We start from the raw sequence: 12,458 nt of genomic DNA, 5'->3' as shown, positions 1-12,458 counted from the left end.
GGGTAGGGGAATGGACCCCCTCCAGGACCCCAAAGGAGTCCCAGGCCTGTAGACCTTGTCACGCTTGCTACCCGAGGTAAATAAATGCCTAAGCACTAAGAGGACGTGAGCAACCGACGGGTACATGGATAACCCACCCCCGTATCCACTTACGGACGTGTGCAAACCACCAGGTCTAAGCAGGAGCATGCTCTGAAGTCTTCCGTCCCCACAAGTAAGGTAACCCCCGAGGAGGAGAGGTAGGAGACCTCTGGTGTCAAGATTCACGCGTGGGTAGCAGAGGTGACTGGTAACCGTAGCACATGCTACATCCGAGTGAAGACACTGGGGGCTCCTCACACCCAATCCTAAGCGCGGAGCGCCGATTGCGCGGAGCCAAAGGTGTCCCAGCGGCAACGGTGATTCTGCGAAGTCCAAACAGGGTCCTCTTGAAGAGCAGTGGCACTGTCGTGAGTGAATGGATGCACATGAGTGTGTGAGTGCGTGCTATACCTGTGCCCAGAAGCCAAGTCAATCTGAAAGTCTAAAAAAGGCCTGCCTGAAAAAGAGAGAATAACCTATACCAAAACCAGGGCGTGTTTGAAGAGTAGAAGACATCTGCACCTCATGTGCACCTGGGGAGAGAGCGGGTTAGTGGACAGGACACACGAGTGCCGTGAAAGCAAAATGGGGGTGCTCAGAAGAAGAGCACCGCAGGTGTACATGAGTACAGGAAGGACAGGGCCTGTGAGAAGGGAAAAAGAGACAATGCGTGTGGATGTGGAGATGTGTGTGTGCGAGCGAGAGGAGAGTGTGAGAGTGTGTAGTAGGCAGAGCAAGAGAGGGGGCTCCTCGGAGCCAAAGCAAGGTTGTAGTCAAGAACGCAGAACTCCACTCCCCGGGCGGTGCCTCCTGCAGGCCCATGCCAGAACATTAAACAGGGATATGTGAGGTCCTAACCGGCCACGACTGCAGTTTCGCTCTCCTAAGAGCTCATCAGGTGACAAAGTTATGAAATTAAACCCCCAACGCAGGACAAGGGCCGTTCCTAGGACTATGGACTATCAAGAACTCAGGGGTGACGACCACAAAAAGGGGGGTGTTTGTACCCCCTGTGTCCGTGGGCGCCCACCAGAATCGGTCATCTCAATTAATCAGCTAGGGAAAAGAGGATAGAGGAGAGAGAGAGAGAATGCACAGAGTAGCAAAATGTATGGACAGTGTGTGTGTGTGTGTGTGTGTGTGTGTATATGTGTGTATGCAAGGTGAGAGAAACCCAGAAGGCATCTGTAAAAGAAAAAGTGAACAAATTAGGGTGGATGTAGTGCCGTAATGGACCTGTGAAGGAAAAAGTATACAGATCAAGGTGGATGCAGCGCAGCAGTGGATCTGTGAAAGAAAAGAAAGGTATGGATCAAACACAGTAAAGAGGCCAGAGAAAGCCGTAGACACCGAAATCACAGGCAAGGTCAGAAGGGGTTGAGGTTAGAGCAGAGGGGGTCTTAGGGTTAGATAAGAAAAAGGAGGGGTTGAGGTCAGGGTAAAGACAGAGGGACAGTAGAAGAGAAGACCCAGAGTCTAGACTTAAGTTTAGGTAAGAGCAGGGAGAGCAGAGTAGGAGGAGTGGACAGATAAAGAGATCAAGGAAGGAGCCAAGTGAGAGAGGAAGACCCAAGACAAGCACACAAGTGAAAGGAAAACAAACACAACACCGTCCACGTGAGAAACCTAGGAAAAAAGAAAACGTGTGTGATAATCAGTATGGGATGTGGGTGGACAGGAGAGACGAGCTCCACAGCATGAGCGTGGAGGTGTGATGGATGGACTCACAGATGGCCCCAGGTGAAGGAACGTCGAGGAGAGAATCCAGGCCACGTAGGGGAGGAAGCGTCGATGGGAGGCCAGCCTTGTCCAGAGCTTTGAGAGCGCTGGCAGAATCCAAAGAGAGCAGGTCTACTACCCAGAGGTCAAAGGTCAGAGGCTCCCAAAGGTCAGCACCGCACGCACGCCAAGTCCTCCAGACACAACAGCCACCTACGGTGCAGGGTGTTTAAGGGTCACGTCCGATATTCCCCCAGCCTGGCAAAGGGTCACAAACTGATCTTCCCCCGCGCACACACACCACCCATACAAACAGAAGTGCCCGGTCAAAACCGCCACCCAGGCCCCAGCGATAGGCTAGATACTAAGGTCACATCCGATATTCCCGAGCACCATTACCTTTTTCAGCCATACCCCAGTGACGGTAGACCAAGGCTCCTGCAGCAAGCCAGAGGCCCCACAGGAGGTTAGGGTTAGGGTTAGGGTTAGGGTTAGGGTTAGGGTTAGGGGTAGGGGTAGGGTTAGGTTTTTGTGTCTGAAAATCCCCCGGGTCCAGCAGTTCAGTACTTCGACCCGCTTAGACCCAGGACTTTGGCGCTCGCTATGCCAATGCTGAGTCATCCACCACATCCGAACAGGGGCTAGGCCCCTCTAGGTCTCGAGAGAGACCCAGGCCGGGTTACCTCTGAAGCGTTCGCCACTCGACACAAGGTGAGTGAAGAGCACTCAGAGGGATAGTGATAATATAAATAAATGAATAAATAAATAAGGTACAAGGCATAATATACAAATATACATATATAGGTCGAGCACATGGATAGCCGTCTCCGAATCCACTAGACATGTTCTGGTAGCAGGATCAATGTGGAAGCGTGCTCAGAGTCAGAAAAAATCCCCTCAGGGCGGACCAAGGGTTCGCATAGTCTATGATGATTGTGGTGGGAACCTAAAGTTCACAGGGTCATTCTAAGTATGACCGGAGGACCTCTGTCAGGTTTAAAATATGATGGGAGGGTCCGTAGGCAAGAGGTGCACAGTCCACAGATAGTAAAAATTGAGTCTCATCCAAGTGATAGTCTTTGGGTTTTCTTTTGTGCATATATTCCATCAGGGTCTTCCAAGAGGGTCAATTGTTCACATCAAAGTTAATTGAGATCAGAGTCCTTGTCCCTTGGGGGTCGACAGGTGAGCATCAGAGCATTATGTGGTCATGCTTATTAACAAAAACCTAGTTCCAGTCTCCTCAGAGTCCTGACTCAAGAGGAGTTCAGGTAAGCCTCGTCAGAGTGTTCTAAAATATGAATAATAGAGGTTATAATGATTTAACCCAGGGTTCTGGACCCCAGGGGGTCCAGATCAACACCTATAGAGTATTTTAAGGGTTGTGATTTATGGTTAACAAGCTAATTCCCGTCAGAGTCCTGATACCTTAGGGGTCCAAGGTCAACCTCATCAGAGTATTATGTATTATAACTGTATTGTTATTCAATTTGTTTCCAGTCTCATCAGAGTCCTGACTCAGAGGGAGTTCAGGTAGACCTCATCCGAGTGTAACCGTATTGTTGTTTATCATTAGAGTTTAGTCTCATCAGAGTCCTGGCTCATGGGGAGTTCAGGTAGACATCATCAGAGTATAACTGTATAATAATTCATTCGGGTCTTGTCTCATCAGAGTCCTGACTCAGAGGGAGTTCAGGTAACAATCGTCAGAGTGTTCTAGAATGTGAATATTGAAAATAGGAGTTATTTTCCTGAGGGTCCTAGACCACCGGGGGTCAAGGTAAACGCCTTCAGGGTATTCTAAGTGTTATTTGATAGTTCTACATAGTGAAAGGCCGAGAGTTGTGTTGAGTTGCGAGTGCTGTGATCAGTCCAGGGTCCAAGCAGTGATGTTATCCCTGTGGCACTCGTGTTCCAAATTATAAAGGGGCGGTGTACTCAGGTGCGGGCATTGAGGCCCCCAGGGTATAGAGAAGATAGTCTCCAAATCCATTTTCTCTCACCGGCCTGCCGTTGTCTGCGTGTCCACTCTGGATTATGTTCCAGGCCGCTCATGTTAAGAGATTCGGCTCCGTGTCTCAGGAAGTGGGGGACCAAATGTGTGTCCAGGCAGCGGTGGTTACTGATATTGTATAGGTGTTGGGCCAAGCGTTGTTGGAGGGCGTGACTCGTCTCACCAACATAACGTAACCCACAGGCACTGCACGTGATCACATACACTGCGTTGCATGTTGAAAGTGGTAGGGAGGCCACTGGGAGTCTGGCGTTCAGAGCTCGAGCATGGATAGCAGTGAGAGGTGAAAAGTGCGTGTGCTGAGGCCGCGGTGTAGGGTTTAGCGGCTTAAGGCCGCTGCTGACTAAGAACTCACCCAGACTACGGTTTTTCTTATAGGCCGAGATCAGGGTGGCCCCCTCCAATGTGCCCGAGCCCCTCAGGTGTGTTGCCAGGTTAGTTTTAAGTCTACGGTTTAGGAGCAGGTTACGGCGTCCGAACGTAGTAACTAAGGGGATTGTGAGTGTGTCCTCACGCTGCGTGACCTCCTGAAAGGTCCTAGAGACCCGTCGTAGGAGGCTGCGTGGATAACCCCTCTGGACGAGCACCTGGAAAAGGGTTTGTTTAGCTTCCAGGAAATCACTGTGCTGAGTGCATATTCTATGGAATCGCAGTAGCTGTGATTTGACTACCCCAGGAAATGTGTGTTTCGGGTGGTAGCTGTCTCTGTGCAGTAGAGCATGTGTGTCTGTCTCCTTGAAAAACACCTTAACATCTAGGCAGTGGGACGTGGGGAAATCCACTCCTTTAAAGGTCGTGGTGTCCAGAAAGTCCATGCTGCTATCACTGAGTACATATTTGACCTTGATAGAGTTGTGATGGGAGTTAAGGATGTTGACAAAGGCACTAAAGTCCTCTCTGGAGTGTGGCCACACGCCCCAGATGTCATCCAAGTATCTGAGGTAGTGTGTAGGTTTGAGAGGGCACTTAGGAAGAACCGTGGCCTCCCACATAGCCATATAAATATCAGCATATGCAGGGGCAAATTTCTTCCCCATCGCAACGCCATTGAGCTGAAGATAATGTTTTCCATTGAACCCAAAGTCATTCTTAGTGAGTGCGATTTCCAGCAGCTGCATAATGTACTCGTCCGGGCGGTCTACCGCCTGGTTCAGAGTGAACATCTGCCGGACCGCTCTCAGACCCTCAGGTGCCTCTATGTTAGTATATAGGCTGTCAACATCCATAGAAAAGAGCAGGTCATTCTCATTAAGTCTCGCTGCCCTGACCTTGGCTATGAAGTCATACGTATCCTTGACATAGCTAGGGTGTTGAATAGACAGTGGATTAAGGAACGAGTCGATGTACTCTGAAATGCCATAAGTCTCACTGCCACAGTCCGAAACAATGGGTCTGCCGGCAGGTATTTGGTAGGGAACGGGCCAGGAGGCTGGATCCTTGTGGATTTTAGGTAGGAGATAGAATTTTCTAGGTTGAGGTTCCCCCTCGCCCATCAGATATAGCCGTTGCTTGGGTGCTAAATAACCCAGTCTCACCAGGCACACGAGGATCCGATCGATCTCAAGGGCCGTGGTGGTGTACATTGGTTCATCTAATGTGCGGTAATACTCAGGCATATTGAGTTGTCTCTCTGCTTCTGAAACGTAGTGTGCTCGGTCCATAATGACCACTGCGGAGCCCTTGTCGGCCGGTTTAATGACAAGTTGCGGGTCTGCCCTCAACTGTCTAAGGGCCACGACCTCCTCACTAGTGAGGTTGGGGGGCTCCGCGTTCAGGCTAGGGAGTGAGTTTAAAGCCCGTAGGTCCTCCGCAACTAGTGCGGGTATCACGGCAGGTAACTGGTTGTCTTTGGGAGTCCAATGAGACTTAGGAAAGAAACGTGGACGCTCTGCTATATTAACAGGTTCTCTGTCTTCAAAATATGTGGCCAGTTTAACTCTGCGGTGATAATTGGAAATCTCGAGGCACAAATTTTGTCTGCCGCCCGCGGCGATATTGAGAGTCGGAACAAATGAAAGGCCTCTGACTAACAGGCTGCATTGCGCTGGCGTGGGTTTGAAATGGGAGGAAAGGTTGATCAGGCCTTTCCTCTCCCTCTGGGCTTGGTCAGAGGGTGCAATTAGTTTAAATAATTCAGCAGGTGTGCATGCATGGCCCTGGCCGTGGCGGTCGTCCAATGGATGTGATCCGTGCCCGTGTTAAAGGAGGCGAGAGGCAGTAGCGGAACGATGGGCACGTGTGCTGCGAGGAAGCGGTTGAGACTGGCTATGGTGTCTTTTTCTGACTGCGAGAGAAACGGAGAAGTGTTAATCAGGAGAAAAGAGATAGAGGCGTGAGGGAAAGCCGCAGTGGCTTTGGTGAACACACTCATGGCCTGTTTCGTGGACGTGTCTACCGCTACGGACCGATTGTTAAGGCCGAAGGCCAATACTACACGTTTGATGTGGAGTACGGGGGCCGCAATTTTGGAGAGAATGCCGATGGCATGGTAGAGCCTGGCTCCCGGATAGCAGTCAACCTGTACCGTGTCAATATCAATGGCAGGGAGGCGATGGAGGTTTGAATCTCCCATTAATATAGTTTGCCTACCGGGAGCCAGGCTCCAACAGCCTTTATTGCCATGGTGCTCGTGTCTGGTATAAAGCCCCAGCTGTGGCGCGGCGGTCGTTAAATCGGCTGTCCGTGTAGCCGTGGCAGCATTGAGGGGAGTCTGTCGCATATTGCCGGCTGTCCGTGTAGCCAGAGCGGCATTGAAGGGAGTCAGTCTCCGGGCCCCCAAGAGGGAGGACCCGGGTGCGGGCGTCTTGGCGGCAACCGCAGCGTTGATCGAGAGAGGTGGTGGATTGTTCCTCCGGGCCTCCAGAGGGGAGGGACCGGGTGCAGGCGTCAAGTTCGCAACCGCAGTGGTGGTGTGGGCAGACGGAGAGTTGAGCGTGGTGCGTCTCCGGGCTCCCAGCAGGGAGGGACCGGGTGCGGGCGCTAAGGCGTCAACCGCTGTGGGGACCGGTATCGACGGAGTGACAGCAGCAGAAGAAAAAGGAGGACCAAAGAGGTCAGAAGAATGGGGGAGGTCCGCCAGCAGTACCTCGCGCAGAGTGGTTTCCTCCGTCTCCTCATCAGAGGAGCGGGCTAAAGACCACGACGGTGACGAGAGAGGCTCAAGAGGAGGGATAGAAAGAGAGAGAGGTGGACGTGACACAGACCCAGAGGTGCTGGGGTCGCCAGTGTCCAGAGCTCTGGCCAGATCGAAGAGAGAGGGTTCAGTTTCGTCGAGGAGAGGTGCTCTGAGTAGAGTGCGTAGAGCGGCTGGAGATGCCATTTGTGGAGAGAATGTTGCCAACTCGGTGGTGTCGAGTTGGCTCCACTCCAGGTCATTCAAATCGGCGGTGTCCATCGGGACAGGAGCTAAGACGACGTCAGAGAAGCTGCGGGTTCTGGCCGCAGCCAAGACTGGATCAGAGTCAGAGCGGGCCAGAGGCACCTCAGTCTCCATGTCCAGGCTCGTTCGTGTAGCTGTCGCGGTGGGTGCCCTGAGAGTTAGTTGTGGCGGGAACAACGCGCGCGGCACTAAAGAAGGTGTGAATACGGGTCTGACAGGCCTGGCTGCGGAAACCGGAGGAGCCCAGGGTACGTTAGCAGCCGAAGGAGAAAGAGAAGAAGAAGAAGAAAGAGAAGGAAAGACGTCGCAAGGCAGAGACGACATGGCCAGACGTATCGTGGCTTGTGACACAGCGTTTCCCAGGTCCCGAGTGGCCCATCTAACCCCCAACTCCCATGCGACGATCCAATTATTGAAGGTGGCCTGACGCTCCCTAAGGGTACGCGCCATTCGTTCCATATTTTCGTGGTAGTGTTCCTCTAGAGACTGATAGGCCTGTTGGATGAACGTGACGGAGATGTGTTGGAGCCGGTTCCAGTTGTGGTGTGTGGACGACGACGGTCTGAACATGGTGGCTAGTTCGTCGACTTTGGCGCGGAGCCCCGGAGGTTGTATGCCGTCCGTCACGTAGGCCTTGACCTCCCCATAATGGTGAGTCTCTTTGATGAGTTTGCAGATGGTTTTGCCCACCTGGGTTGTGTGTCTGCCATAGGTTCTACGCGACTGTTCGGCGTTGACCGAATATCTGTCGGTGGACATTTGTAGTACGCCAGGTGGGGCGTCGGGAACAACGACATTGGCGGCCGCGCGAACAGGTGTGGTGCTCGGAACAACGGCAGTAGTAGCCGCTCGGGCAGGTACGATGGGGTTGGTCTGGGGATGGCTGATTGCCGCATCCCCGTCCCCGACTCTCGTTGACGTGCGCCTGTTATTTAAGAGAGAGCGTGCACGAGCCAGGCGTCTCCTGATGCGTCGTTCTGCCGGGCTACGTGGTACGCCACCGCGCTGACGCCGCGCTCGGGTTTCAGCGGGGCCACTGGAGGCCCGGTCCAGTGGCCCAGGCTGTGTGGGGCCTCGTCTAGGCCAGGACTGGCGAGGAGGAGCGGACGGACGTCGTGCCCGGGTTGCAGCGGGGCCACTGGAGGCCCAGTCCAGTGGCCCAGGCTGTACAAAGCCTCGTCTAGGTGCGAACTGGCGAGGGGGAGCGACCGAGTTGGTTCCGCGTGTTGCCCTGGGGGCACGTCGGAAGACCGGGGTCGGCGGGCCTGTAACAGGGGACCCGCGTGGAGCTCTGGGGGCGCGCGAGGCCCTAGTGTGGTAGGTAGCGGTGGTCGCAGTACGAGCCACGCGTGTTGCCCTGGGGGCACGTCGTGACTCATACTGGTCCGCAATAGAGGTCTGGCGTGTTGTTATCGGAGCACGTCCAGGACCGAGAGAACGGCGGAAGGCAGGGGTCTCGCGTGTTGCCCTGGGGGCACGTCGAGATGTGGACAGGTCTATGCGCCGCGCTCTTGCAAACGTAGGGGCATAATGGTAGTCGTCTCCCACATAGGAGTTATAAGGATGAGAGAAACCAGATGGTTGGCCCGGGGCCTGAGGTGGATCAGGAGGACCCCCAAACAGAACCCCCGACATAAAGTTGGCCGGGCCTTGCCACGGCAGTGGGTCGCTATATGGTTCAGGGGGGCCCCGGAGGCGGGGCCGAACCCGAGCTGTGTGCCGATCATCCTCCCAGGAGGTGGGGAAGGCAGAGTGGTGGGAGAAGGCTCCCCAATACCCGTCCGGGTCTGTAGCATAGTAAGGGTCGTGTGTCAGGCGAGGATCCCCTCGGCGGTAGCGGTCGGTTCCAGACATGCTACGGACGAGAGTGAAACAGAGGGGGCAGGAGTATGAGTGAGCGTCCTAGAGAATATCGCAAGTAATTATAAGGAGGAGCGACGTATATTGACGTGGGCTACGAGAAGAGAGGATCAAAGCTATAGTTGCTGGTGGAGACTAGAGAGAGGGGGAGTGCATCTAATGGGTGGAAGGTGTATGGGTGCATTGTGAGTGAGTGCGTGTCTTACCTGTCGGGTAGCTAACTTAATCTGCACAACTAATAAGGGAGAGAGGGGGGCCCCTACCTGTTGAAATAAGAGGCTAAACCAAACCCGAGTGTAGATGAGTAGAGGACCTAGATGAGTAGAGAACCTACAGACCATATAATGCTGCGGAAGGAAGGGGTTAACAGAATAGGCAGACACATGAGTGTCGAAGCCCTGTCCTCAATGCACCGAGGTGCGGTGAAGACAAAGCCACAAGGACAGTAATGGTACAGAGGTAGGGACAGAGAGTGAGGCGCTCCTATTGGAGCAAATAAAAGTTGTAGTCAAGAACGCAGGACTCCACTCCCTGGGCGGTGCCTCCTGCAGGCCCATACCGAAAATACGCAGGGATATTGGTGGTGTCCTAACTGGCCACGACCGCGGTTTCGTCCCCTTTTCGGGACTCGTCAGGTGACGATAAATGAGGTCGTGCAGGAACAAGGGGCAGGTTACGACTAAGGACCAACACAGGACACCGAGGTTGCACCAAAGAAGGATGGTGGTGGTCCCCCCGATGCCCCCATGTCAACCCACCAGAAGCGGTAATTCGGGATTAATTTGCTAGGGAAAAGAGTAAGAGCGAGGGGAGAGAGAGAGCTAGAGCGCATGGTGTGTGTGTGTGTACAGAGTAGATGTGTACATTTTAAAAGATACATTAAATTAAACTAAGTAAAGAACTGTAAGTAAGGGTCCAGATATAGCTGTAGAAAGAAAGGGACTCACAGACCAGAGAGAGAGAGAGAGTGGGAGAATATATACATATATATGTGTGTGCGTGTATATTCAATAGGAGAGAGAGAGAGAGAGAGAGAGAGGAGGGGGGGCTTTAACTAAAATTTAAGGTCAGGTGAAGAGTTAAAAGGTGTGCAAAATTTGGGCCTAAATTTAGGTAAGGCTAGACTGGTTGAGGTTAGGATGATTGACAGGTCAGATCATAACTGTATTAAGGAGAATTAAGGTGAGGAAGAGCCCCCACACTGAAGTCAAAATGGAAATAAATAATGGGAATTGAGATTTTATGTTGAGGTATGGCTGGACTGGTTGAGGTTAGAATCGTCAGCAGGTCAGATTGTAACTAAGTTATGGAGAATTAAGGTGAGGAAAAGCTCCTGTACTGGAGTAAAGTTAGGAATATGAATAATGTGAATTAGGACTTATGGTCAGGTATGTTAAAACTGGTTGAGGTTAGGATTAAAATTGGTAAGATCATGCCTAGATTATGGAGAATTAAGATGAGGAAGAGTCCCCGTATTGAAGTCAAAATGGAAATATAAGTAATGGGAATTAAGATTGTATGTTAAAGTGGGGCTAGATTGGTCGAGATTAGAATCATAGACAGATCAGATCATGATTAAATTATGGAGAATTAAGGTGAGGAAAAGCTCCCGTACTAGAGTAAATTTAGGAATGTGAATAATGTGAATTAGGACTTATGGTCAGGCGTGGTTAAACTGGTTGAGGTTAGGATTATAAATGGTCAGATCATAACTGATTTATGGAGAATTTAAGGTGAGGAAGAGTCCCCGTACTGGAGTATAGGTAGGAATATGAATTATGGGAATTAACCTTAGCGGAATTACGTGAAATCAAATGAAATTGAGCAGTTTGACAGAGTAACAATGAACTAATCATATATAAGAGTAAAAGGGTTGGAGAGAGAGAGATATAGATTATGTGCGTGTGTGTGTGAGAGAGAGAGAGAGAAGAGAGAGAGAGAGAGAGAGAGAGAGGGGGGGGGGGGGGGGCTTTTTCTGAAATTTAAGGTCAGGTGAACAGTTAAAGGGTATGCAAAATTTGGGCCTAAGTTTAGGTAAGGCTAGACTGGTTGAGGTTAGGATGACTGACAGGTCAGATCATAACTGTATTATGGAGAATTAAGGTGAGGAAGAGCCCCCACACTGAAGTCAAAATGGAAATGAATAATGGGAATTGAGATTTTATGTTGAGGTATGGCTGGACTGGTTGAGGTTAGAATCGTCAGCAGGTCAGATTATAACTAAATTATGGAGAATTAAGGTGAGGAAAAGCTCCTGTACTAGGGTAAAGTTAGGAATAAGAATAATGTGAATTAGGACTTAGGTCAGGTATGGTAAAACTGGTTGAGGTTAGGATTAAAATTGGTCAGATCATGCCTGGATTATGGAGAATTAAGATGAGGAAGAGTACCCGTACTGAAGTCAAAATGGAAATATAAGTAATGGGAATTAAGATTATATGTTAAAGTAGGGCTAGATTGGTAGAGATTAGAATCATTGACAGGTCAGATCATGACTAAATTATGGAGAGTTAAGGTGAGGAAAAGCTCCTGTACTAGGGTAAAGTTAGGAATTGAATAATGTGAATTAGGACTTATGGTCAGGTATGGTTAAACTGGTTGAGGTTAGGATTATAAATGGTCAGATCATCCCTAATTTATGGAGAATTTAAGGTGAGGAAGAGTCCCCGTACTGGAGTATAGTTAGGAATATGAATTATGGGAATTAGGACTTATGGTCAGGTAAGGCTCAAGGTGAATCAGGAAAACTAACAGATCCGGGTTGCCTAAGCGGAATTACTTAAAATCAAATAAAATTGAGCAGTTCAACAGAGTAACAATGAATTTAATCATATATAAGAGTAAAAGGGTTGGAGAGAGAGATATAGATTGTGTGTGTGTGTGTGACAGAGAGAGAGAGAGAGAGAGAGAGAGAGAGAGAGAGAGAGAGAGAGAGAGAGAGAGAGAGAGAGAGAGAGAGAGATTTTGTATGTGTGCGCGTGTGTGAATGAGAGAGAGAGAGAGAGAGAGAGAGGGAGAGAGGGAGAGAGATTTTGGTGTGTGCGCGTGTGTGAATGAGAGAGAGAGATTGTGTGTGTGGGAAACAGAGAGAGAGAGAGAAAATGGTAGAAGGATCTGTAAGTCCCAGTGTTGTTAAAACCTGCAGTGGCACCTAAGGCCCAAAGCTGTACCTCCAAGCGTGTGCAGTCAGGTCCTGGAGACCGGAAGGTCACAGTTGGGCCTGGAGGGTAATGAATTGGAGATGGTATATAATTAGTATTAATCAACAAACCAGGGAGGAAGAAAACAAAGATATAAGGTTATATTAAGTCAATGAGGTGTGTTATCATGAGGTGTTGAACTACAGGGAGTAACGTAAGGCCAGAGTAGCAAGGGAGGCAAGACAGAGATAACCAAGAACTACAG

The sequence above is a fragment of the Hypomesus transpacificus genome, unplaced genomic scaffold, assembly GCF_021917145.1.
Source record: "Hypomesus transpacificus isolate Combined female unplaced genomic scaffold, fHypTra1 scaffold_96, whole genome shotgun sequence".
NCBI lineage: Eukaryota > Metazoa > Chordata > Actinopteri > Osmeriformes > Osmeridae > Hypomesus > Hypomesus transpacificus.
The sequence above is the reverse complement of the archived record's forward strand: the minus strand, read 5'-3'. Positions refer to the sequence as shown.